The following is a 27,678-nucleotide window of genomic DNA, read 5'->3' as shown; positions in this document are numbered from 1 at the left end:
AAATATTTTGAAATTATTCTCCCCTGAGGTGGTGTTAGATGACAAAATTAGCATACATTTCTGAAACATTTTGGGGATTGTAATCTGTATTTTTCTCCAAACTAAACTGCATAATAAGTCTCTGGGTCTTATGAAGTTCTCACAGTGGTGCTTATAATAAAGCATATAATACGTACAAGCAACTCTCTCTCATCCTGACTCCAGCAGGACTTAGAAGCCAGTGGTTGCCCGCTTGTCTGTCTTGCAGGGCTCAGTCCAGTAGATATGCTTACAGAAACCACAGCCCTACATAAAACAGAAATAACCCAATGCAGTTATTTATGTCTTGTTACCAGGTGGAATACTTAGCTGTGTCGGGCTTACATCTGAGATTTCTTCTTCGATTCAGATCTAAGGCTTCATCTGAGCTCTCCTACGGCTTGAGAGAGCTTCTTAACCTCTTGGACGTCAGGTGTCCTGAGATGCAGCGTACCCAGCCTTTTCTGGTCAAGTCTTTCCAGTTTGCATCTGTAATAAACATGCAGTGAATCCCACAGAGTAAGGGGAAAAAAAGTCCATACACTAAGAGATTGATACTGTCTTGTTGCCATTATCTACTAAACCGTGGTGAAGGAAAAAAGCTTCCAGTCGAAATTTGGTAGAGAGAAGATTGTAGTTCTTACATCCATACTTAACCACCGGCTGGAAGGGAAAGGAAATGTTATCATTAATTTCTGTTTTTCTTTTTCTTCTCTTTCATTGTCTGAGAAAGGCTGATTTAACTGACACACATTGTTTGCTCCACGACCAGCTTTCTGGCTCTGAAGCCTGCTCAGAGATAGGCATTTTACTTGATCTCTGCGTGAACTGCTTGAGGGTGAGGAGACAGGCAGGTTTAGTTTAAGGTATGCCTTTGTGAAAGCAGTTTTTTGCTCACCGAGAGTAAAACTTTTGCCAATCCTGGCTGTAGGGGCTACTGCTCCCTGTGACGGTGTGCAGGGCCTCTAGGGGAGAATGCAGAGATGGAAATGCCATGATGTGAAAAAGCCCATTGCTACAGCGTTAATTCCTTCCTTCACCATCTTGTATCTAGGGTCAGCCATTTGCATTTGACAAACTTAAATCTGTATGTGTGGGGTATTTATGTATATGTATTTTTTTCAACCAAGCTATTCAGCAGAATTTTCAGGAATTTTTTTCAGCAGTAAAATAGTAAACAATTTTAAATGATCATTTTTTTACAATTACATTATCATTAGCCATCAGAAGACCAATAAATAGACAGAAGTTCTACAGAGCAAAAAAAAGCTTCGTATTCATAGAAAAATCATAATCGTAAAAAAGATAATTTTTAAGCAATCAGACGTGCTGTTTGCAGTAGTGACAATAATGCATTTTTTTCACTTTACACACAAAAATGTGCAGTGCTAAACTCACTCACAGACAGGAAGAGACTTTCTTAAGTGTTCTTTTCTTTTGTTACCATTGTAGTTTCCATGCCTTTGTTTCAAGAGGGTTTTTTGAACAAACTCTTTCAGGATGTTTCAAAAATTTTCTTGACCCTTAGCTGGATGTCTCCGAGACATGAAGAGAATTTTAAATAAAAAAGCTGTCATAACTGAGAAGTATGATTGTACTGGAGGGATGAAAGTAGGAAGAAAAAGAATGAGACTAAATGGATTTTAGGCACTGAACATTTTTGTACAATATGCTTTAGTCGAAAGCAGCTATTTCTGATTAATGATGCTCTTAAAATTTCCTATACAACACACTCAGTCTCTGTTTAACTCTGCTGACCTGCAAAACAGCTATTCCACAGAATCCATTTGTTTCTGAAAACTTCACGCCTTTCTGTCCAGTTCTTTCTTTTTTAGAATAGGGCAGGGAGGGAGTAGATGATGAGAGGGAGAATATGAAGATAGTAGAGAGACAAGGTGGAAATACAAGAATTGGGACATAACAAGGAAGAAAGCAGATGGAAGAGGAAAATTGTATTTTTTTTACAAGACATATTGCATGCTGTCATTACACGCTTCTTTGAGTAAACAATATAAGAACAATATGATACAGAAATAGGTTTTCTTCAGTAACTTTTAAGTACTAGCTCTTACCAATTCATACAGAATGATGCCTTGGGAATGATTTTTAAAGTTAATAGAGTTAACCCTTTTGTGACCTGTAGGAAGACATTTAAACAGTGTTTAAAACAATATACAATATTAAAATCAAATTGACAAACTGTTGAGCCCAAATAATTAGTCACTCTTTCACTAAATGATCATGGTCAACACTATTATAACTATTTACCAAACTAGCATGAAAGGGCCAACTCCAGTTTACATCAACAAAAAGAAAAAGGAAAGGATAGCGGGTAAGCACAGAAGCCAACAGTGAAAACACAATCAGGAAACATCTATGATTTTCAAGGGTAAATGTAAAGTGAACTATATCCCACACCTCACCTTTTCCAGATATAAATTCAAACTGCAGTCATTACTGATAAAGAAAGCAGTTCCTTATTAAGGCACCGAAAATGAAGAAGGCAAGAAATAGAGGTTGATGACTGACTGAAATGTAAAAATAAAAAATATCTGTTCTTCAGGCCTTTATCTGTATTCACAGGAAGTCCTTTTTGGAAAGTGTTCATAACAGTGGATATGGAAAAAATCACTGCATTCTAGCCTGCCATTGAAGATGTACTGTTTGGCTTACAAATAGGGAAATATGTTGGATGTCCAGGAAAATAAACTGCTTTAAACAACTATTTAACTCACCGGCTGTTCACAAAACGATAGTTTGGAGATAAACAGAGAAGATACAAATGTGCTTTGTAAGTGTGTATTTTATGCTAGAACAAAGAAGAGCAGATGCTGCTTGAGACTCAAGGTCTCATTTTCACTCAGTTGGTCCTTGTGTTCTTGATTCTTTTTAACTTTCTCCATACAGCATTTCCTCTTTAATGATTGCTTAAAATATATGAAAATTTTGGAAAGAGATCAGCCACCTGATTCTACAATCCTCGATTGTGTCTTCCAATATCACAAGGTCATGTTGCTACACAGGGATACTACTAGATTATATCGTATGCAGAATTTATTCCGCTTGTTTCATTTTTTGGATGCAGTATCACCTCTATTGATGACTTCGATTTTCTTCAGTAGAAATGATTTCCAGTCAAAATAGAAGAGATGTTTTTAGGAAAAGGAGTGTCAAGCTATATTTTAAAAAATATAAGCCAAATTTGCTGCTGGGTCAGCTTCAAATTTTGTATATAATGAATGAATCTGGGGTTGAAATTGAAGTGACAGCAAATATGCTTTGAAGGCAGAAGTAGAAGCAAAAGAGGAAGGACAGAAAAATAGAAAAGATAGAGGGTTATGAGTAATGAAAAAAAGAAAAACAAAATAAAAGGAGAAAGATCTGAAACCAGGTAGTTGACTTCAGCCTCCTGCAGGCAATTCCATGGTAACTTGCTTTTTTACTTCCAATGTCTGAGTTTATGATGTCTGCAAGAGTTCAGATTTTGGTAAAATTCCCTCTCTAGTCACAAACTAGCTTTTAAATTAATGTTTCCTGTATACTGAAATCCTTCTACAAAGCCGAAACTGAAATGTTTTGTTGCTAGAAACTGAATATGTTCTCCTTCACACACACACATGTCTCATTTTCCTTGTTTTGCTTCTTTCTGTTGCTTTGTTTAGGTATTGGGCAGTAAGAGGTCTACTTACTTTATTAAAATAGAGCCAGAAAGAGGGGCTAAAATGCCCAGTCTGCTTCTGCACCGATCAGAAGAGATCCATTAGTTTGCTCTGATGCCTTTCTACTCCTTTTATCTACAACCTTGTAATATTTTGGTGACCTAATGTCTGTAGCAAAGGAGGAAAAGATGAGCACAACTCTCCAGGGCTAATCTTTCTGCTGGGTACTGATGGAAAACCAAGGGAAGTTCATGAAGCATAGACCTTCCCTGCTAAAAATGAGCCAGGGAAAGTGAAACAGGAGCTCTCCAGGATTCAATTCTCTCACCTGAGTGAACAGACAGCTGCTGCCACACCACGCTGAACTGGCAAGCATTTTAATTACTCAGCTCTTCCAGAAGGCAACACTTCAGCAGTGATGAAGAGGTACTTTTTCCAGAGCTCCAGCGGGAATTGTTTTCAGCTCCCAAGAAGATTTATAGGAAATGTTCTACCAACATTAGACTATATATAAAAAACATTTTGCTGTCTGAACTCATATTAAGCCATTAAAAAGTCAACTTTCCCCAAATTCATCTCACTATTACTACAAATGTCTCCTATCAAAAGTGTTGGGCATGCATGGAGCTGTGTATACCTCTTGCAGATTTCTATGTGACAGATATAATCCTACAGACATCAGACTGATTTTTCTACTTTTTGGCTATCTTTCACGGAAGTGTTCAGAAGGCTCTCAGCTGCCCGTAGGTCTAAAAGCAAAAAAAAAGCAGCTCGTCTCCATCCCTTAAAATAAGCACTCTGAAAGGATGAACTATTTGAATCAGAGCTTATATTGATAAGCTGTGCAGCTTGAACTGTATATTTTATGTAGATGTAAACAGATGTGTACACTTAAATCAGCCACTCTTTGATACAACTAAGCAAATCTCTTAATGTAGACCATTAACGGAAAGTCATAAGAAAATACGAACTATTCCACCTACATTCAGTGCATATACAGAATAAAATTTGAGTATCCAACTTTAGTTTGTATACTCTGAGGAAAACTGAGAATTTATTTCGAATATCCCAAATATCCAACCCCTCAGTGCTTGCTGCACTTACAGAGATTTTTTTTTTTTTTTGGTCAGACAGCTAAAAAGCTCTTTACAAATATTGGCAAAAGAAAAAAAAATTGGAATAAGAACAGCAACTCGTTTTCCTCATTTTTCGGGATTGCTGTGAAAGATCAAGGGCTGGAATAACTGGCTATTCTAAGTACTAAAGAAAGATATACATTTCTTAACCACAATGCTTTCCTTTAGCATATGCAAAATTACAAACTCAGCCCACTGTTATTTTTAGCTCACTGAGTCATTGAAAAGAACAGTATTTTCCTTAGCAGAACTGGAGAGCTTTGCATTCTGTTCATATCAAGAATTTCCTAAAACAATTTTTCCTTTTTTTTTTATTTTAGAGTAAGAAAAAAGTGCAGAGAAAGCATCTATCCTAAAGCCCTTGTAAGCATGGTCTTACACTGGGAAGTAATTTCCACTACAACTTTTTTTTCCTTTGGCTTATATTTGTAATTTATTTCCTTTCATCACTTACATAAGAGATACAGGAAAATAACAGTTAGTTAGTCTACCAGTCTTTCTAAAGATTTCAGCTTTTTTTTTTTTTTTGATTCTTTATCCTTCTTAACTATTGCCATGTTATTAACAGTAAATCTTACTTTTCAACTGGCCTGATGACTAGATCCCATGAACTATCCCATGATAGTTATATCAGACTATGCTTTAACATTTGACATGAAAGGAAGCCATTCTGTGAGTTACTTTATAATTAACCCTATGAAAATGCTGCTATAATATTGTATATAATTTAGTGTTAGCTCTATAATAAGAGAAATGCTAGTGTACGAACTCGTTCCTCAATTTGTGAAACAAACTAAGCCATGCAGAAACTGAATTACACAGATTGAATTTTGTTGCCTCTCTTTACTGATAAGAAATTGCCTGCTAAGGCTGAGTGAAACATTCTGATGTGGATTACATTACTCCGAATGAGGATTTAACTATTGCTAAAATAAATGGCCTCATCATTTTTGAACAGTGGAGATGAAGTTGGTTACAAAAGGAAAAGTCAGATGTAGGCAGAGTTTGCAGAAGCATGGATTGAAATATTTTGTCAGTTATCTATAAAAAAAAAAAAAAATTGACCAGAAAAAAGGCTTCCTGATAGACTAGCTCAATACACGTGATTTTTATTTTCAAGGCTCAGTAGCCTTTTTATTTCACAGTTCTATTGCATTTTGTTCTGTTCCTTCAGTTGCATGGATACTGTTTAGTAGATACATATGTATTTGTACTGAAATCATTCGTATTCCCATCTTCTCTTCTGTTCTCTAACATGAAGAATCTTTTCACCCTCTAACTGAGGAGTATGTATCCCTGTCACTTGCATGCTCACTTGACTTCTTCATTTTTTTTTTTTTTCATTCTTTTCCTTTTTTTATTCTATCCATGGGCCTGATACATGTTATACACTATTTTTTGCCAGGGCAATACCAGTAAATCAACGGTTTATTCTATTCTGAAGATTTGCCCTTTGCTATCACAAGAAAGATAAGCTACTGCAACTGCTTGTCCCCTAAATATCTCAGAATAGCATCAGTTTCTAGCAAATGAACAACTATACTGTTTTTCCTTTCATACACTTTAATTTTGAATGCCAATTAATGCAGTCCATTTTAAAATACACTGCAATAAATCACTACCATTTTTTTTCCATTTTATATATGTGTGGGTACGTGTATACTTACAGGAACACATTTGTACCATCTTCTACCAAATTCAGCCTGGAAAGGACAAGATAAGAGAAAAGATATAATTCTCATCTGTCATCAAACATAAGGACAAGTTCTTAATTTTCTTCTTCGTATACATACAACGCATATAAATCTACTGATGAATTTCTATTATCATTTTGAAGAACTGTAAAACAATTAATTTTAAAGCCAACACTTATGATTCAGTGAGGGGTAAATAACAGATTTTCTAAAGAAAAAAAGTCTTCTAATATTTCAAAAGAAAATTGGCAATGATTTCATGTTGTAGAGAAATTTTAATAGAAGCAGATTATAAAATTCCATAATATTTATTCTATTAATTTGTTGAAATAGTGGTGTAGATCATATATCACTGGAAAAAAAAAAATCCTAGGTTTAGTATAGGAAGACATTGAACTGAATCTGTTTTATTATTTTTGGTATGCAAAAATGGTTTGGATTTAGGTTTACTTTGTTTACATAAGAACATGTTTGTACCATCCTTTTAATTAAAAGGTCTCAAATTCTTCTTCTTCTGTTATCTTGGAAAAAGGTACCAGAATCCTGACAAAGCAACGATGTACTTAAATAAATGAATACAATTAACAGAAATAATTATTTGACTCCCAACTGTAATTGGAGGTTTAGAGACCCAAGCTGCATTTTGCAGTGGGGATAGGATCCAAAGATTATAGTGGAACTACTTTTTATATAGTGAAAGTCACATACTAGCAGTCTTGCACTTTATACCTCCATACACAACCTGGCTAGGCATGAGCTAGCTGTGATTCTGAGGCTGTGTAATGGGGTAGCATGATGCTGAGTAAAATACTGTAGTAGCATGGCTGTCTATAAACAGGTTATGTCTGAAGTCTTACAGTGCAGGCAAAGAGACAAGGTAAAAATCACTTCCCTTGATCTGCTGGCTCAGATCACACTTTTTTCTACTTCACATAGTAGGAAAAAAAAATCACTTTTCTGCACTAAGCTGTAAAGACCTGGCCTAAATCTAGAGCCCCCAATAGCCAGACTTCAACTTATTTAAGTCAGAAAGAGAAAGTCTGAAGTATCTAAATGCTTGGGAAAATGGATTTTTGATAGCTCAGTTGATGAATCATAGTCCACCTTTATCAAAAACTAAAAGAATTCCCATAATAGCTGATGACTTCAGTGATGGGAACAAGATGTAAGCTTCACTAAATGTAATGTGCGACGAAAGTGTACAGCCTAGAGGTATTCTCTGGTTAAATCAGCTGATAAAACATTTACTGGGATTGTAGAAATCCTACAAAATTACCTACCCTTAAAGTCTTGTGTGATTGCAGGATGTTCATATAGACAGAATAAAAAAGAAAATGAAACAGCTTGTGAATGCAGTATATAAGGAAGCAAACAGTAAGTATTGTCAGTGTGAAGAGAGTCTGTCTAGTACATTAAGGGACTATTTAGCATGTATCATGTAAAATGACCGAATTCAAAACTAGTTACGGGCTTAGGCTGCTTTGCCACTAAAACAGGCACTGTGCATTGCCTTTTCTGTGGGTGCTGCAAATGAAGTTGCCAAAGAATGCCAGTGGCATGATGAAAGATGTACAAGCAGACAAATTGAAGGTCAAGAAGAAGCTGCAAGGTGGTAAACACTTAGGATGAGGAATTTACTGCAGTACAAAGGCTTCAAATTTTTCTTAGTTGATTATTCAAGGACAGATGTAGTGAAAACTAGATGAAAGGAAATAGGTCTATCAGAAAAGATTTTAGGCAAGGAAAAAGTGATAATTACCATGCTAAAAAGAAAATGCTGCATAACTTCTGACACAATTTACTTATAAAGCTTTAGAGTAAAGGGTTAATACTGGAAGAATCTCTACTTACATTGTTTACCTTAGAAGAAGAAAAATATAATATATTTGAATTTTTCTTCGAGTGGAAGAAAGACTTAAAAGCGAATTTAAGACAAGATCTTTTACTTTCAGAAATTACATAGCAACATCATCACTAAAAAGGTTAAACTTGGAGAAAAGCTCAGTGAAGTCCTGATTTCCCAGGGTTTATTATCATAAACATATTGTGTAATGTAAACACAGAGCCAAAAACCCCTACTCTGTATCATTTGTGATTCACAGTTATCATTAACTCAGTATTGAAGTTAGAGATGTATCTCTTGCCTAAAATATGGGCTGCATTTGCCTTATTAGCATCTCTCTACAAGCTTAAACTAAGTATTGGTACAGTCACAAAAAGACAGAGAGAATAAGATCCTTACTAGCATGAAACACAAGAACTGCATTGTAATAGTTGGAACAGCATATGACCCACTATTTGGTAGAGGCTATTACCCAATGTGATCAATGGGACTCCTGATATTCGCTTTCAATTGAATAACATAGTCATGAGAGTGGACAACAAAGAAAAGCATGAGAACATCCCAAAAGACCTTCCTACAGTACTTGCAGCTTCCCACTGAAACTTTTATTTAGAACAAAAAGGAAATATTAGACTTGAATTTTGCCCTTTCTGTCTATTTTCACCAAAACTAAATCATGCTTGACTTACCTGTTTTCCTTCTCCGATGAAACGGTGAGATCTGTGGATGAGGGGAGAATAGAGGTTTGTGTGCTGTCTATTTTGATTTAACAAGGCTTTTGACATGATCAGACCACAGCTCACTCGCATGGACATTATGATCCAGACAAGCTGTCTATTAGATGGGGGAAAAAAAAGAAGACTGGATAGTCAAAGGATATTGTTAGTGATTTATAATCTGCCTCACAGCCAGGTAGAGAGCTCCAGGCTGAGGGCCTGTGGCTTACTCAGCATGGGGAAGGATGGCTGCAGGGGGACCTGTAGGCAAATATCATGCATAGTACTGAGCGAAGCATGCAATGAATAGATGAATTTCATGCCCAAAAGTGTTTCTGCTTTGCAAGGAAAAGGCAAGAATAGATTAAGGTAGAATCAGAGATTGCTTATTCGTTACTCTCATAAATATGAAGTTCAATGACATTAAGACCTCAAAAATTATGTGAAGACCATCCAAGTTTTGCAGTAATAAAAGTCATAGGTAGAAATAGATCTATGGTCATTTAATCATTTAGTCCCTGAATAACTGCACAGAAAGATCTAATATACTCCCATTATGGTTAATGGATATTATAGCTTTAATTCTTTAACCTTATCTTTCTGAAACATTATTTTTGAGATGTCTATTTTGTCTAGTATTTTAGGCCTTACCTTACAGAATCAAAATGCTAGTATATATTCAAGAGTAGTTCACCTACAAATAGGATGATAATGGCCCATGTCATTGTTTTTTTTTTTCCATTCTGTAATAAAAGGTACTGTTATAATGTAGAATCAGCTGCAATGGGCAGGAACCAAATACCTCATATGAAGCATAAAAAAATCTATTTGATATTATATTTTGTTGAAGCAATAATATTTGCATCTGCAAATTTATTTGAAATGCAGTGTGCTGCAAGATTGTTTTAATGGCCGTTTACTTACATATAATGCAGCTATTTTCCATCCTCTGTAAAATAAATAATAATAACAAAAATCCGTCAAACCTTACATTTGAGCACTGTTTGAACATAGAGGAACACTGTCATAGCTTTAACATAAGGATAGAACTCAGATATAGTGTACCAGAATAATCATCTCCAAAATGCTGAAACTTTTGAAAATCAGGTGTCTCAGATATACCATCTGAAGAACTGAGGAAGAAAACAGGAAGACATTAGAGGGAATAAGGCAGGATCATTGAAAAGATAACTTTCTCTTACTCTTTTTTATTTCTTTAAAATTGATTTTATATAATATTTTTAAAGAAAATGCACCTGTTTTAGCATAGGTGCTTTTTGTGTTTTCTTTTCCTTGTGTATGAGAAAATTGTCAATGTGCGCCCAGCGGTTTTCATGTTGTCATGGCCTTACTGATGAAGGATTTCCACCATACAGACACACACATGCAGGTGCAATACCGCCCTGCTCTCTCATCTGGAACTTGTACCTGGAACTTCTCTGTATATACTCCCTTATACTGAGATCAGGGATATTGAGATCTCACCATAGAGTGTTAGTGTGATCTTCAGAATAAGCAAGAGGTCTTTGACTCTACAATGAGTGTTTCCCACAGTTCAGAAATTTTCAGACTGTCTAGCCTGCCTCTCTTCATATTAGGTGTAATCTGGGTTTGGAGATGAATCCTTGGCAGGCGCTATGTTCACTAGCCAGCTACTGTGCCACTGTTTCTTAACAGGATCAAAGAGACATAAAGGTCAAAAGACATAGTTCATTCTAATGTGCAGTGAGAAATTGAAAGCTAGTTACATTTCGTTACATCACATAGGAACAAATACTACTAGAGAACCCAGTTCATAACTTCCTAAATAAAGTTCCATCAAATTATGGATGCATTCATCAATTTGTGCACAATTAAAATACAAACTAAGTAGTGAAAAAGTGCAATAATATGATAGCTACACGGAAAATGTGAGGCCTGATGTAGCTGTTGGTGCCACTTTTTATCCAACTCAAAGGATGTAGTTAATCTCTGACCCTACAAACTGACCATGTTGCTGCAGCATGTGGTGCCCTTGAGGAGCCCTGCTGAAGTCAATGGAGTTCACGTGCCTGGAGCAGCTTGCAGGACAGGGCTGATGCTATAAATTAATAACTGGGTTCCATTACACAAGCATCTGTGTCAGGTTTCCCTTAAGTAGTCCAAACCCAGCTCCATTATTGTTCTATAATTAAATGATCTTTTTCCAGCTGTAACAATTTGCACAAATCTCGTAATAGCACTTTCTGCACAGATTTGCAGAACACAACACTGAGAGCTTTTCCAAAATGCATGCCATATGCATAAAGCATATGGCACAGTTTTATAATTGTGTTATGTAGCAGGAACCTTGCAAATTTTCAGAGATCAGGAACTAAGGAAGGGAATAACTTAAGCATTGCAAACTCTTTCATGGACTAGTGCTGCCCTTCCAGTAAAGAAAATATTAACAGAAATGAATGTCAATGTTAGCAATGTAATAAGGAAGATGAAATAATCTCTGGCAATTAATTTTGAAATTACTATTTTTCCTGATTTAAAGAAATGAAATCTATAGGATTTTATTTGCCTCTCCACTTGCTAGTACAATGCTTTATGCTATATTTTATGCCAACTGAAGATAATTAAAAATAATTCTACTTATTGGGTTTAATAGCAACCCAAAATCTTAACAAATATGAAACTGTAGCAAAATTCTCATATTTAAGTGTGCTTTTAAGAATGATCATTTTTTATGTTAGAAAAAATGTTTGACACATCCAAGAGAATCTGGGATATCATCATTTTGTTCACATTTAGAAAGAATACTGGTAGCTGCTTCTTGTGACCTGTGATTCTGATTGTGTTGCAACCCAGCAACCTCAGGCTGCATCAGCCTAGACAGAGATACCCTGTGTCTGTGGGCCTGCACCTCAAGTGATGCTTTTCCCTCACATTCACCTGGATGCTCGTGGATATGCATAACTGAGTCTCTTCCCAGTTCTTATTTTTTTTCTGTCTTTGCAGGACAGCGTTACTCTGTCGGTATAACTGCACCTGTGCTTTTTATTGCAAGAACATCAGGCAGGCAAATACTTTCTCTGTTTGTGAAGAACGTCAGGTTCCTTAGCATCAGAGCAAAGGAAGAGCTTCATCAGCCAGTGCTGATAGGAGAGGCATAGCTTTGCACCTCGTGGGAACAAAGCTATGGTCCTCACAAAATCAATTAACCAGTCTTTCTGCTCCATACTAAGCACTGGAAGAGTGATGCAGAGCTTCTCTATACACTCCACATATGGCACAAAGAGTTCCATACAGTTTGCTGTCACTGACAATGAGGAGGTGCAGAAGAAAGGAGAAAAACAACCGAAGAGTGAAGCTTTTGTTCTCACTGTGATAACAGACACAGAGCTCTTACTGCAGTCAAGCATCAACCCTTGCTAAAGGCGCAGCGTTTTGTGATAATACTAAGGTATCAAGTCAATAAAACGAGGGCCATCTAGAAAGGTGGAATTTATGATACAGAGTGAGCAGGTGATAAAATGACAGACCATGCTCAATACAGAGGGACATGCGATGACGCACACAGATTAAAAAAAATCAAAAAAAAACAGTCCTGATTTTAAATGTGTATGTTCTAATAGCTGTTGCTATTAAGAAAAGATGCATTTGAAGCATACTAGATAATTCTATGCAAATGCTGGCTCAGCTGAAATTAGGAAAGCAGATCAAATTGTAAAGTGTTAAGAACAGAACAGGGATCATCATTTCCCTACTGCACAGATTCAGGGTGTACTTGGATCTTGTATCCCTGTGAGCGCTACTGCTCTCCACGTCCCAAACAGTGCATGGTGGGACCCTGATTATCCAGCTGCTTTGGAGATGGCCTACAGCATCCACTCTTGTAGCTGCAATTACTGAAGTAGGTCCTGCCTAAAGAGGATTTGATACCCTCTTGAAGGCTACAGGAACATACAGTATAGCTGCAATCTGCTCTACTCATTTGCAGAAAATTTCTGTGAATGCAATGAAGGAAAAAGCACTTTGCTCAGGGCTTTTATGGCTATCTTAATCATTGCATTATATTGCCAAAAAAAAGTCCAAGTCCTAAATGGGATATAAGTATGAGAATCCATGAATGGAGAATCTCATCTGCTTTCAAAGATAGGGGCACAATCTCAATCTCATGTTATTTAACAACAGCAATTGTGATTTTTGTTTATTAACATGCAAGCAGCCATTATTATTTGCATCTAAAGAGCCCTTTAAGATGATTTTCTAGTAGAATTTAAAATGATTCACTGCCTGAAATGACTTTTGTAAGCTCCTTTTTCAAGACTGTCAAGACTGCTAGCACTGTTGGACGTTGACTAAGAGCAATTTGCTGCTATTTAGGCACAGGTTGCAAATTATAGTTGTTTGTTCGGTCTTGAAAATATTTCATTCAGTCACCAAAATCTTACACACAGAACAAGATAAAAAGTATGTTTTCATACTCAGTTCTAGATATTATTTTTCCAGTTTACCATCTCTCATTTTTTCAGCTCAAAAAAGCCTAATGAAAACCCCCCAACTTTTCAGCATATTTATTCTCTCTGAACTTTTCTCAGATGTAGGAGATATAGATAATATTCAGTAGTGATCTTCTTGTCTCCATGTAATTGTAATCAGCAGAAGAGGGTTTGATACTGCAGTTTGAGCTCTTCTAGCTTAAGCTTTTTTCTCAAAACTCCTGCCTTATTAATACTTACTCTTTACATTCCAGGATTCTGCTCTGTTTGTTTTGCAAGCTGGTAACTGCATGTTTTTGTGGTTTCTACAAGATCTCATTCTAATCCTATCTTATCTTACTCAAGATTTAAAACTTTTTTGATTAAAAAGGTTTCACAGGATTTCACAGGAAGCCTACTGCTGGAATAATTTGAACATCACAAAGGGGTAGACTTGTGTCTTCATAGTTGTTCCCTCTCAAAAAATTTTAAAACATGAGTTTCAAGTCATCATTGCAGAAAAAATGAGTTAAAAGTTATTAGAACATTGAAAAAAATTATGTATAATGTTTAGTATGTTAGAAAGAAAAATTATACCTTGAATGCGTAATATTAGCAAAAAAACTATTTCACAAAATATACTCAATTCCTGAGGAGAATCAAGGAAGCTGCAATAAATGACACCGTAGAGTCTAGTAATGACATACCTCTTCTTGAGTCAATATTGCCTCAGCATGCCAGATCAGTTAGAACTGTGCTGCTGGGCTAGCACAGAAAGAAATAATGAAATTAACTGCTAATGTGAGCAAAGTAAATTGCAAAATGCCCACTGATGTAGAGTCAAGAACAGAGCCAAGGTTTCAGCCAAAAATTAAAGCTTCAATGTCTTTTGTAATGAAATAATTTATTGCACTATTTTGCACTTTCATTGTAAAGCTTGGTTTGCCTAGTTAGATTCTGCCTGCCTCTAACCCAAATTTTAATCAGTAATTTGGGGACATAGTCTAAAATGAAAACACCAGGGTTTATATCATGGCTATTATAGTTAGCTCCACTAACTGCACAGAAATTACCGTAGCTATACATCAGCTAAACCAAGCAGGATTTTTTTCTTTTATGGTAAATTTATTGTAATGTATTTCTCTCTCTGTCTCTCTGTCTCTCTGTCTCTCTCTCTCTCCCTCTCTTCTTTCCCTCCGCCAGGTGCAAGCACAAATGCACAAGCACACACACACACACACACACACACACAAGTATAGTTTCCATGTTTGATAACAGATGTATAGATCACTATAAGAGCTGTTTATTCATTGATATAACTATACTAAATATCAGAAACACCTGTGGCTTCTCTTTGCATAAAGATGACTTCGATTAACAGGAAAATATGCTTTACTCTTAAATATCAACTCTTTCCTAAATTTGTCGAAATTGAAAACCTATCCTGTTAAAAAACACACAAAAAACACTTATAACAACACATAAAAATATGGTTTTTAATCACATTTTGTTAAAATAAATAAATGGGCATTTCAGCGCTTCACAAAATATAACATCACTGTAGTTTGCCTTCTTCCAAGTTAGCATATATATTCTGTGATGTGATTATGGTACAAATCTTGCCTGAAAAGGACTGATAATAAATTCATCATTCAGTACTCTGTTTGTGAGAGAGTCAACTATTAGATGTTGAATTCATAAATAAGCTTCTCAGCATTAGCAATAATAATGCATGCTTCAAAATTGTCATTACATTTATTTATAACAAACTTCTGAAGTTGACATCCACCATCATTAATAAAAGCTTTTGCAGTTTCAATATAGTTCTCGGTGCTTAATCCTGTATATGGAAAGTCATTGTTTATAGTATAGATGCTTGTAAACTATGCAAGAGGAATTTTTTTTTCTCCATTGCTTGGAACATGTAGAAAAAGAACAATTTGCTTGTTGACTAACATGCCAAAATAGCTATAAATATGAGATAAACATATTGCTAGACTGATGTTAGATAACGACAAGCCAACTCCTTTTTATACCTCCAAATCCCTAGAAGCAGGTTTTAATTATAGTTGGTCTACAAAACGGTTTCGTAGACCTGCTACCTTTCTTTTCAATATTCTATCTATGTGTAGCAGACAGATCTTAACAACGTGAGTGAAAGTCATCACAATGTTTCTTTGGATTCTACAGATATTGGCATTGCCATCAACACCATCTCAAGCAAAATGTGGGACCCAGCTGTTTAGGCTAGGGTATCTGAATGGCTATTTACATTTAAAAAGAAAATCAAGGACCATGCTTACATATAAGCCAAGTTTCTATGTGCTGTTTGGTTTCATTTCTGAGGTTTTTAGCACATTCTGGTAAAGCGTAAGCTATGTTCTGGTTCTCTTCTGCCAGATAAATATCTATTTAACTTTGGATTGCAGAACACTAACAAACATTGTTGTCATAATATGTCTTCTTTAGATTTTATCAGTTGCTTTCAAATTCGGAAAAATACGGAATGCTTCAAATAAAAGAAAAAGTAATTAAATATTGTTTTTACACTTCTTTAGATTTTTTTTGCTTATTGACATTTTGCCAGTTCTTTTACCTGTTTTCCCTTTCCCTATACCAATGTATTTAATTTTTATGATCTTCTCTATCTTTCCTCCATTTCTAATATGATTTTCTCTCTTTCATTCTTCTTTCCTTCTGATACATTTCTGTTTCAGTTATTTACTCTTAATATTTCTTGCAACCTTCAGCATCCTGATAATACTCCAACTTCATGCTCTTTGCAGTTTACTTCCTACACACTTAAGTCCTTCATGTCTATTGTCTTGACAATAAACACTGAGCAAATGTGGTGAAACCTTATCTACTTAACTTTCACAAAAGTTCATTGCAAATTTGTTAGTCTTTAATTCTCCCCCCTCACTTTTCAAACTGAGAAGCTTGTAGACGGGTTAACCTTCAGATCCAAAATGAAGTCCTTAAAATGTTGATTATTTGGATGTCAGAGGGATCATGCATGTCTTTCCGTTAAGTGACTGGCTGCATATGTGACATAACCATGTTCACACAGGAAACCTTATCACAATTAAAATGTACTTGTACTGTAGCTCTACTTCCAGGTCCAGACCTCAGCATATGACTATGTTAAGTTGCTACTTTGGAGCCATGCTTATTGCTCATTATAACCTTAAGGATCTCCTAAAGGCTTTTGGAAGTCTTAATACTCCTTGACAGGTTTGATCAGAAGCAACATAACTGTCTAAAAGCAATTTACAGATCTAAAATGATCTCCCTCCTCACAAGTACCTTCTTCTCCATACAGTGCCAAATGGGGCAAATTCCCTGCCCAGTCATCATTGGATTCAGCATTGACTGTATCACTGGCCCAAAAAGCCTATTGGGAATTGTTTGGCCTAGTATCGTGCAACGTGGAATTTCAAGAGAAGTGGAACTTTCCATATGGGCAGTCACTATATGTATTGTTAGCTACACTCATTTACAATGCAGATGATTAGGGCTTGACTTTGAAAACATAGAAAAGTCTAAAATAACCCCAAATGTAATGTTGCAGATTTGAAAACATAGAAAAGTCTAAAATAACCCCAAATGTAATGTTGCAGAAATCAATAGCCATAGAAGTAGCAAAGCCCTCAAGACTTTCTTCCATGCCCACTGCTCCACCTCCATTTCTTCCTCCACCACCACATTTTCAAGTTTCTTTTTTAGTCTGTGAGTGACACTGGATATGAAATAAAGACAGGTATCATCAGTACATAATCTAATTAGATTAGTAAATGTAAACAAATACTATGTGTCAGTGCTGGCTCATTTTGAAATTATTTAAACTACGAAAATCCTTCAAAAATTATGTGCAAAAAGATCCTATTTCTGTGACAACATGTACAAAATAAACACATCAGCAAAAGTTAGGGTATGTTCTTAGACTTCTTATATGAGAAAATACTATAGAAAATGATGAATTATCTATTAAACAGTCTTTGCGGTAGGCATATCAAAGAGTCTGTAATGCAGCATATTGTACAGCTGAGCTTGTTTTCTTTCTAAACATGCTACCACATGGCAATATTTTCATAGCTATTGGTAGTTGGGGGTAAGTTGCTGTTCATGTATCTATTATGAATCCTATTTTACAAGTGAATTAACTACAGCAGACCACTTTAATAAGCATTAGACTGAACCTATGGGCCCTACTCATTTCAGTTACACAGCATGTAACTCATGTTCCCATTTGCTTTGAATAATAAAGCTACATAATCCAGCTATTCGTTAGAGTACACAAGCGTGATAGTCTCCCATCCAGATAATTATGCACAGCTCAAATTACATTCCATTAACATGTTGGCTAGCTGATCACGGAGAATGGAGTGTATTCAGCCAGAAAGGGTAGGAGCAGTCCAAATGAACAACTTTAATATATTCAAAGACAAAGAAGCACCAAGACACTGAGGCTAGCATTTTAAAGAGATTAATTTATGGTGCTAAAGCAAGACTTTTCCCAAGTACTTTTAGGAACACATGTAACTGGAGTTCAAATAAGTTATGTAAGATAAAATTTGAACCTGCCAGGAGGTGACAGACACCTGCCAATGCTAACATAACCTAAACAAGGAAATGGATTGGGATTCTCAAACCACCACACCTTTATTCAGTCGTGATACTGAGGTGCAATACTATTTTCTTTTCGAGTAGTTGTCATAAAAGGTGAACAACCTGTGTTGGTTCCTTGCTGCATTAATATATGACTTCTGCATTACAAAGACCACTTACACACTTAAATGCTATGACTGGTTAGACAATTATTATGGCATCTTTATGTCTCCATTTAATTCCAACTAAGAGAGGGAAAGAAAAGTTGGAAAAAGTCCTACAGGGCAGTTCTTGGAACAAGAATGTCTAGGCGGAAGCTTAGATGAAATTTTGTGATGTGATTGTTCTGAATTACCAGTGAAGCCATATCCTGCAAAGAAAGTAGGCTACAGATAATTACTTGGGGTGTCTTTTGCTTGGTGTGGACTTGCTTTTGCTTGGTGCTTGTTCATATGCAGTAAAACAAATTTGCGGTTATATGCATTATAATCTGAAGAAAAACGTCTCTGCCTAAAAGATGAACTGTTTTATTCTAGTTGCTTTGGCTCATGGAATCCAATATACATGCTCTTCCTACACCCTTTACCTCACTTATGTGTTATGCTACCATACGTGAAAGACTAAGAATTCCATGCGTCTCTTTCAGGTTTATTGAGTTTTGAAACAGGTAGCAGCCAAACAGCACCTCTTCTCTAAGAAGCTCTTAACTACATGCAGTATTCAGGGATAGATGAAGTATGTCTGGGAAGACGCAGTGCAGTAATAACCAGTTCTAAATGAACACAAATATCATAAAAGATAGCACTTTTTAATATATCCGTTAAGCCTCCTGTATGAAAACATGATACAGCTCTTGAAATCAACAGTGCTTAGAAATGAATACCTGCATATTTAAAATCTCAGAGATGCAGAAAAGAGGCTTGACCACATTTCAGCAAATTGAAACAGTTATGAAAAAGGTGGAACAAAGGAGTACCTGAAGGAAGAGAATGAATTGAGCAATCAAAATCCAGGTCTGGATAGACGAAGTGTAAGAATCAAAGCAATAACTACTAGATGGAAGAAATATATTTTTTTCTTTAATATCTAATGCCACTAGGATGAAAACACATGGAAAAATGACATACTTCTCTAGAAACCAAAATATCCTTATGTATGTCACTTAAGGCCGTTGTTCCCTGTGTGTAAAATTTTCTTTGATGTGTCATTCAAATACTGCAGATGAACGGCTTGTCTACAAAATTTTTGTTGCTCCCAGTTTTCCAACTAACCTGACCTTGTCTCCCTTCGGGAGGTGTGCTCTGTTGGCATCTGCTGGAGAGAGAAAAAAAAAAAAAAGAAGGAAAAGGAATGTTAAAGATGTTCGGTTTACAATTTCTGTTGTACTATTGGGGGCATTTCTAAATTAAAAGTGCACTGCCAAAGTGTAGAAAATTATATAGTTGCAGGAACTGCAAAAGCTTAAAAGCCAGGTTTATGAACGATCCTAATTTTATGAAATAGCTTGTATCTTAGAATTAGAAAAATAAAAAACCCTAGACTAAAGGAAGACAAAGTCTTTATCTTATGTCGGTAGAGAAGTATACTGTTTTTAATTTGAAAAAAAAATCCCAAATGCCACTGAGAAACAAACATGTTTAGCCAGAACAACTAGCAAAGATGTGAAAGATGTGCAACAACTAGAAAGAAAAGAAAGCAAAAAAACCCAGATAACTAAGCTGGTGGGCAGCTTATCATCCTGAATCAGCTGAAGATTGGTTGATGCTTCCCTAGCCCACAAACCAGGCTTAATAAGAACAAAGTGTGATTAAGGTTTTACTGAAGTAAATGCTTACTAGAAACAGCCAGCTGTGCTGGCAACTACTTCATTAAGAAATCAGAGAGGGTATCTTTAAGTTGTTATTATTATTAATATTATTTTACTTTGGGAAAGATGTAGCTAGTTATTGTGCGCAGTCCCGTTTGTTTTCCTGTTACAGTAAAATTAACTAGCAAGGAGGAGAGTATGTAAAGGTCCAACCTCTACTCCAAAGTTGTCTGTATCCACATAGCTGCATATATGAGGTTATATATTTTGGTGTGCTTGGGGATAGGGACAAAACTGTTTACCATCTGAGATGAGCAGACCTTCACTTTCCATAGATGTCACAGTTAAGAAAAATACTCTGAAAAAACCTCACAGGAGGAATTAAGTTTTGAGACTATTGTCAAATATATTTTAAATGCACATTAAGTTACTTAATGTTTTTATTTTGTAATAAATAATTATATTTCTGGTGTTATTACTAAGTACTTAAATTTATTGCTTTGAAAATGCAAGGTTGTTTTAACTTTGAACTTCTCTGGAGAAGTAAAACTGATAGGTGCTAACCTCTATAGTGGCAGACCTACGTAAATCAGTGTTGCAAACTAGTTGTGCAGATGGATAGTTGGAGTGCAAGATAAAAGAAGTTAGGGAGTGTTTTACCCTAGGCTGGATCATGGCAGGGGCTGACACAGCTAAGTCCCAGCTAAAGAGGAGAACTTCTCCTAGTGGAAAGAAAGTTAGTGCCCCTCCGGCAAGAGGTAAGAGTGATGAGACGACTGTGGGATGAAACCCTTTTGTGAGTTTTGGTGTGCCTGATTATAGGCTGAAAGAAGGATCACTGTCACAGCAAGGATGATGAAGACTCCATAAAAACCATGAATAACAGATTGAAACACAAGAGACTGCATATTTCCAGATAGAGTTAACAGATTGAAACACAAGAGACTGCATATTTCCAGATAGAGTTCTTGTATTTACTTCGGTCTCAGACTTTATTCCACAGGAACTTGGATAGTGATGACTAGTCCAACGAGGACTCAGTGACAGCAAAGTATTTTTTTCCCACTACCTAATCTTTCGAAAAATAAATTCCAGAGTGTTGCTTGGCAGTCAGGGAGAGAGGAATGCCGTCCTTTGATTAATAACACGCTCCAAGCTTGTAAATTAGATGGCAAATAACTGAAGAATCAGATAGCATGCATTAAGATCTAGAAATCCAGAAGAGCTTGTTGAGGAAATGTAAAAAGTATAAATTGAAAACATAATTAAAAGTCTTTTAGAAAGTTAAGCCTTTTTTTATCTGAAAACATAGTTTTAATGAAATCAACATGTTTCAAGGAAATGTATCAATTTTGACAATGTGTTGGCGAAAAAAGCCGGAGGAAATTTTTTCAAATTTCTCATTTCATCTTCATAGAAGAAAAGACCTGTTTTCATTTTTACAGTATTATTATGTTCATTTTACTTTGAATATTAAAGCACAACTTTCTTCTTTTGATGTTGATGAATCAGGGCTCCTTACGAACAGGGTGGGCCACCAGGCCTCCATGTCCTGCTAGGACCTAAGAGCCCTTTGCCCTGACTTAGTGCTCCTGCACAACTTGCCTTCCTTAGTCTAGGTGAGATCCATCTCGTTTCACTTTAGCTGCCTAAAGATGAGCCTATGCTCATCCCCTATAGTTAACAAGTCCTCCAGCGATGGTTATTCTTGCTACTTTAAAGCAGGTTTGGGTATAGTGCTCTATCCCTTGAAAATAAAAGGAATTTAGATAGTTAGCTGGGGTTATTCATAATGTGAGGCAGCTAACACGATGGGGACAGGAGGAGGGGTTAAATCCTACCTTTAATGACGGCCCTTTAAAATAGGATTCTGATCTCAGAGGTAGCCCAAGCCAGAAATCGACCTAGTGCTCCACTGTGGGGCAGTGGAGTCCGCAGCCCTCCTGGAGAACGACATGTGCTGTAACCTAGCCCAGCTAACTATTTGGATAAGCAGAACTCCCTTTCGGAGCTATGGCTACTTTACAGAGTACCTTCTTAGATCTGTACAAAACCCAGTGCCTTTCCTAATACTCTGTAGCCTATGGCATAGTCCCAAGAAATAAGCTGTATTTCCCTCAAAATCATCTATATGGATTCTAGCTTTCTAATTAGCCGTTCGGAGAAAAGATAAGTAAAACATGCTTAACACAGGAATTCCTTACACAGAAAATCAATTTTAGTAAAAAAAATACGGGAGAATTACTGATGTAGGCAAAACAGTTAACAGTTAACATATGAAAAGCACCTGAACACAAATGCTTCTGGTTTGATTCTCCACCTTCTGTGAATCCCAGATTTGACCCTTAAGGGCACTTGATACTCTCTCTAAACGGGTCTTTTCACATTATTTCCTTTATGTAAGCAGTATTTCCCTCTTTAAATTGCTTCTTTGAGCTAGTTTCCAACATACAAGAGCTACTACCTCCTGTCTAAATAAAATGGACTCCTGAGAATAAGAAACCAATATTACATAGACGAGGCATTCAGTACTGATGAACCGTGGTGACTCCACGGTGATATTGTGCTGCTATCAGAGGATCACTAGACTGTTTCATAGTGACACTTAGGAAATCAAGATGGTAATAAACCCTATATCTTCCTCTCTAGAACCTTTGCAATAAAGACCAACAGGGCTATTATATCCACCAAAAATATACACTGACTTAAAAGTTTACAAGTGAAATTTAGTGTGTTAGAAATAGAATACCCTGGGAAAAATTCTAGATATAATAGCCATAAAAATTACCGGCTTGACTTCACATTTGGCAGATCTCATGCAGTTTCTGATCAAGTCTCAGCAAGCAAATAGACTTCCTTTCCTCATGTAACACAGATGAAGCTACTTCAGAGATTTTGAATTTCTTTAATCTTTACAGAATAGTTTTGTTCTGGTCTTGAAGGTGGCAACATTTCTGCACGGCTTCTCAATCAAAGGTCTAGCACTTTATATTCCACGGCAAAGATGTAAGAAAACTATAGGATGTCAGATAAAAGGAAGCTTTCTAGAAGCTTGAGGTCCTATAAAATCATCGGTTTCCCAAAGGAAGAAGTTCTGCTTCAGAGAATTTAAGAGATGAGCATTATTTTGAATCAACCTGTAATGTTTCTAAAGATGGGGTTTCTGAACTCTTCTGATTCAACCTGTTTGCTGTCTGTAAGTCAAATATTAAATGTACTTCTAATTGGAGAAACTGAGGTAACCTTGGAAAATTCATTACTGTTTAGACATTTGGAAACTCTAAATCCTCCAATTTCAGGGATGAATTAGGTTGCAGAGGGACTAGAACTTCCATTTATCAAAATCCTATTCTCATAGTAATCCCCAAACAGTTACAATTGGATCTGGATTTAATAAAATACTAAATTCCAAAGCAATACTGGGGCAGAGATCAAAAGCAATAGAGAATGCTTCTCTTTTAAAGCATTGAAAGGCTTAGTTGTTTATACCTCAAACACCCTACAGGAGGTTTTGTTTTAAGGTTTAAAATACTAAGTACGCTAAGTAATGCATGTCCCTGTGCAGCTGCACGAGTACACTACAGATTTCTTATTCGAGACAGGAAGAACGCAAAAGCAAAATGGTTTCACAGTGTTTTTTGTTTATTGACAAACAACAGTAAACAATGAATTTAACCTATTGTGGTAAACTCTGAAATATCTGATTATAGTTTATACAAATGGTAAGGATCTCTTGGAGCTGCGTACAGGGTGTTCGCTATTCTATTCAAAGGAGATTACAAAAGGGAAAATCTAGAGGAAATGCAAGAAGGACTGTCTTTCAAAATACAGCCATTTAAAACTGCGAAGACCATAATGTCTTCATCATCACTTCATAAACCTAGTTGTCTGACTATATTCAGGTTAGTATGGGAACAAAGAGATGTAACATTTTCCCCACCTTAAGTTAAAAACCATGTTTGAAGCCCCAGGAAGAGCCTGCCCAGCTTGTGTCAGTGTAAAACTGTCAGGCGGTCATATATACACAGAGAGAGGAAGATAAAAGGGCAGCAAGGGCATTCTGCAAATTTTTATTTGGTTGATTTGTTTCTTCTCCCAATCAAAGATGAAGCTAGCAAGGAGGATTTTCAGAGGTCTAGCTAATTCCCCACACCTACTCTTTCCATTGTGCTAACCCACATTCCTAAGTGCTTTGTACCTTTGAGCAAGGAATAAATATTTTGATTTGAAATGCTGTTTTTGTGTCAGTGCAAACATAGGGTGCAATATGGCTCTGCAGGTCTGTCATCTTTACCAACTACATAGGTCCCATTTGCTTAAAACATACTGCTGTATATCCAAAGATAATGTATTTTCCATTTGAGTTGAAAAAAAAAAAAAGCCAATTTTTACTCTGCTACACCAGGGAAATATGAGGTAACTTTCATTCAGATCACCTACAGAGTCATTCTAGATTAGGTAAAAGCAAGATTTAGTGTAATAGCATCTCACTTCATGTTAATTTTCCTTGAAAGTTTTCTCTATGATCATTGCTAATATAGAGTGAGCATACTCTATGGGATTTCAGTTCATCATAGCAATTAAAAATAAGCTTATACTTAGGTTCCTTTTAGTTTCTGTGCTTTGCTGAATCAAGATTTTTTTGCTTTATTGGGACCAGTTACTAACCAGTTTGAAGCTCCACGTCGTTATCACAAACTTTGGCTTCAATTTATATTCAAATTAAAAAAAAAAAAAAAAAAAGCTTTCGAACCAGTTTTACATTGCTTCTCACCCGAAAACTAGTTTATAACAATTTGTCCTTTCAGGCACTTCAGCAGCCCTCGGACTACTCAGTTCTGTGATTCCACATCCCCATTCAACCTCATCTTCTCAGAGCACCAGGGTTGTTCTTCATGTGGCCTCTTTTTCAGTTGGTTTGATCGGGTATATTAGCTACATCTGAAGAGGCTCCACCTATTCTCTTTTTGTTATCCAACTCATCTTAAGCACTAGCCTGACTAGACATACAACAGTGAATTTTATATATATAGATATACATATATTTATAGAAGAATATATACACACACATATCTATGTATATATGTATATGTGCATGTGTTCACATAAGTCTTCTTAAAGCCAGAAGAGATTTAAATGTGTATGCTGAAATTCTGAACTCGAATTTTATTTGTGACACTACACAGTTTTATTTCTGCAATAGTAATCTCTTACCCTGTATTATCAAGCAATTTTCACTCTTATTTTCCATCATTTCTATAAAGACACAGTACATACATATTCCTACTTATACATGCTATAAGCAGAGATTTTAAGAGTGCATCTACACTCACCTAGATATACAAAATCAAATACGAGGACTGTAGCTCAGTATATAGTCCAGATTTTTGCCATTATCAGGGCAAGGGGGCAGACTGTGTGGTGCCTGCCCGTGCAGGGTCTCCCACGGCAGTGGCTGAGCTTGCCGTGTCCCAAGCTGGGCTGGGCTGGGCTGACCAGGCGCTTCGTGGCTAAGTGCCCATTGCTCAGCCTGCCGGAGCTGCAGCTCGGTGAGCGGCGCTGGGGAAGGTCTGACAGCCCCAGGCACGTAAAGAATGTACGTATTCTTTCAGTTTCTTACTCTGTTCTTATCAAATAAAAGGCTGAAGAAAAGCTAAGGAGAGAGGCTAAGGCCTGGAGCATGGCTCTGTGCAAAAGATCTGGCAACACAAAACAAGTTATAAGACAAGGATTTGGAGTAATAATCAGAGACTTCAACTGCTGACTAACCAAAGATTGGAGATGCTGCCAGTGTATCCCAGTAACAAATGAAATCAGACACGCGATCATCCTGGAAAAGCCTACTTATCCATCAGCTGCTAATAATTTTTTAGTTTTGTTTTTTTGGAAAACTCAGTAACCCCAACAGTGTTGGTATGTGCTGCTCTTCTGAGCTGCTCCTGTCATAATTAACTTCTAAACAGTAACAGTGTTAAATTTTAAAAGAGAAGGGACAGTATATTGCTTATGTCTTCTAACAGCTCTCCAAAGTCTAGGAAAGCCTGGCAAAACTGATGTCTTTCCTGAAGTGATTCTGCATGCAGATCATTGTCCTCCAAATAATCTCCTGGTATCATGTTAATTCATGATAGTACCAAACATTAAAATTATTGCTGCTTTTCTGTAATAAGGCAAATGTTTAAGCTAGTTGGCGCACTGTAAGAATTATAACTAGAAAAACCTATTTGGAAAAGTTTGTATCTTCATCAGTTCTGTACTGAAGGTAATAGCTTTATAGTGAACATGATTTCTGGTAAAGCAATTTCCCCAAATGCTTGAAAGTATCTTGCAAGCTAAGCTTATTATATTTTATATAGGTTTTATTTTGATGTTTAGTTTTACTGCAACTTTGTCCACGACTGTATAGCACTTAGGTATGCTGCAGGCTAGGGTTCTATTCTTTAAAACATCTAACAAACTGATTTTATAACCCTGAAACATTCAAATAACAGATAAAAACTTGTGCGATGTGCATATCAAGAAATATGGACAGATTTCAGGAATGGCCTTCAAGTAAAACTAGTTGTCTACAAGTTTCATATTGCGATCACACTTATTCAGCTGCACAGAACTCAATAGGGCTAGACTTTTGTTTTTTAGTTTTTCATTTTCACACATACAGCAATTTTCACATACGTGGCAAGTTCTCTTAAGTGGCTTGTGAGATGGACTGTGTATGAATTTAAGCTGCATAAACTAGTTCAACTCTAAACTTTGGGAGCACTATATATGTATCTGAAAAGTTTGTTTTGTTTCATCACTGGAAACTTCAGCAGCAGCCGACTGCTCACGTCATATAGCCAGAGGAAGTTCTACGTTTTTTTATCCAAAGGCCATAGGGTTTATAATAACACCTGGGAGGTGAAGTTGGAGAACGCAAGGATGCCGATAACAAATACACAAATAAAAATATACACATAAGATTTATACTATGTATATTAAATGCAATATCATGCATTTAAGTTGGATTCTTGTCATCATTGCTGAATATGTAGATGGATCAGTAAAGATAAACACTGAGATGGGCTTTGAGACATCAGAGGCTGAGGCACTTAATAAACTGCATTTCATGCATTATTATATGCAATTATTATCTCATTGATAATGCAAATGGTGATATCAGGTAACTTTAAAAAGTTTTTATATTTGTAGAGATATGTTTGTACACTATAGCAAGGTTACTTGCCATTAATCATTAAAACTTTGGTACCTGACAACACAAGCCCAGAGCATTCAAAATACACTGCCATATCAAGAGGCTGCTGTTGATAACCCGCTGATGCTTGTTCACAAGTGTATGCTTTCACCAGCTGGGCTCATACAGTGATGATAATGGGAACAGGTGATCAGGGAAAAGGGAATTGCAGTAAAGCAATTTTGATAATGTACCAGTGATATGGCCTAAATGAAAAAAATAGTATATACAAATAAATGTAATATATATGTGTATATACCTGTCTATACACATACATATATATATACATATTTGTATATATATAAATCTTCTAATGGGTCATTATTTTTGTTCAGTGCACAATTCCATGATGCTAAAACACAAGTCTATGTATTACTAGGCTGTTCTAGTAAAACATCTGTTACCAGGGAACAACATTTGGGAGGCAGTTGAATGAAAACAGGGAATGGTAAACGTGGCCTCTAAAAGTACAAGAACAAGAACATAGCAGGAATCTTGAAAGTCTGGGTACAGGA

This window comes from Struthio camelus, chromosome 1 (genome assembly GCF_040807025.1).
Source record: "Struthio camelus isolate bStrCam1 chromosome 1, bStrCam1.hap1, whole genome shotgun sequence".
Classification (NCBI taxonomy): domain Eukaryota; kingdom Metazoa; phylum Chordata; class Aves; order Struthioniformes; family Struthionidae; genus Struthio; species Struthio camelus.
The sequence above is the reverse complement of the archived record's forward strand: the minus strand, read 5'-3'. Positions refer to the sequence as shown.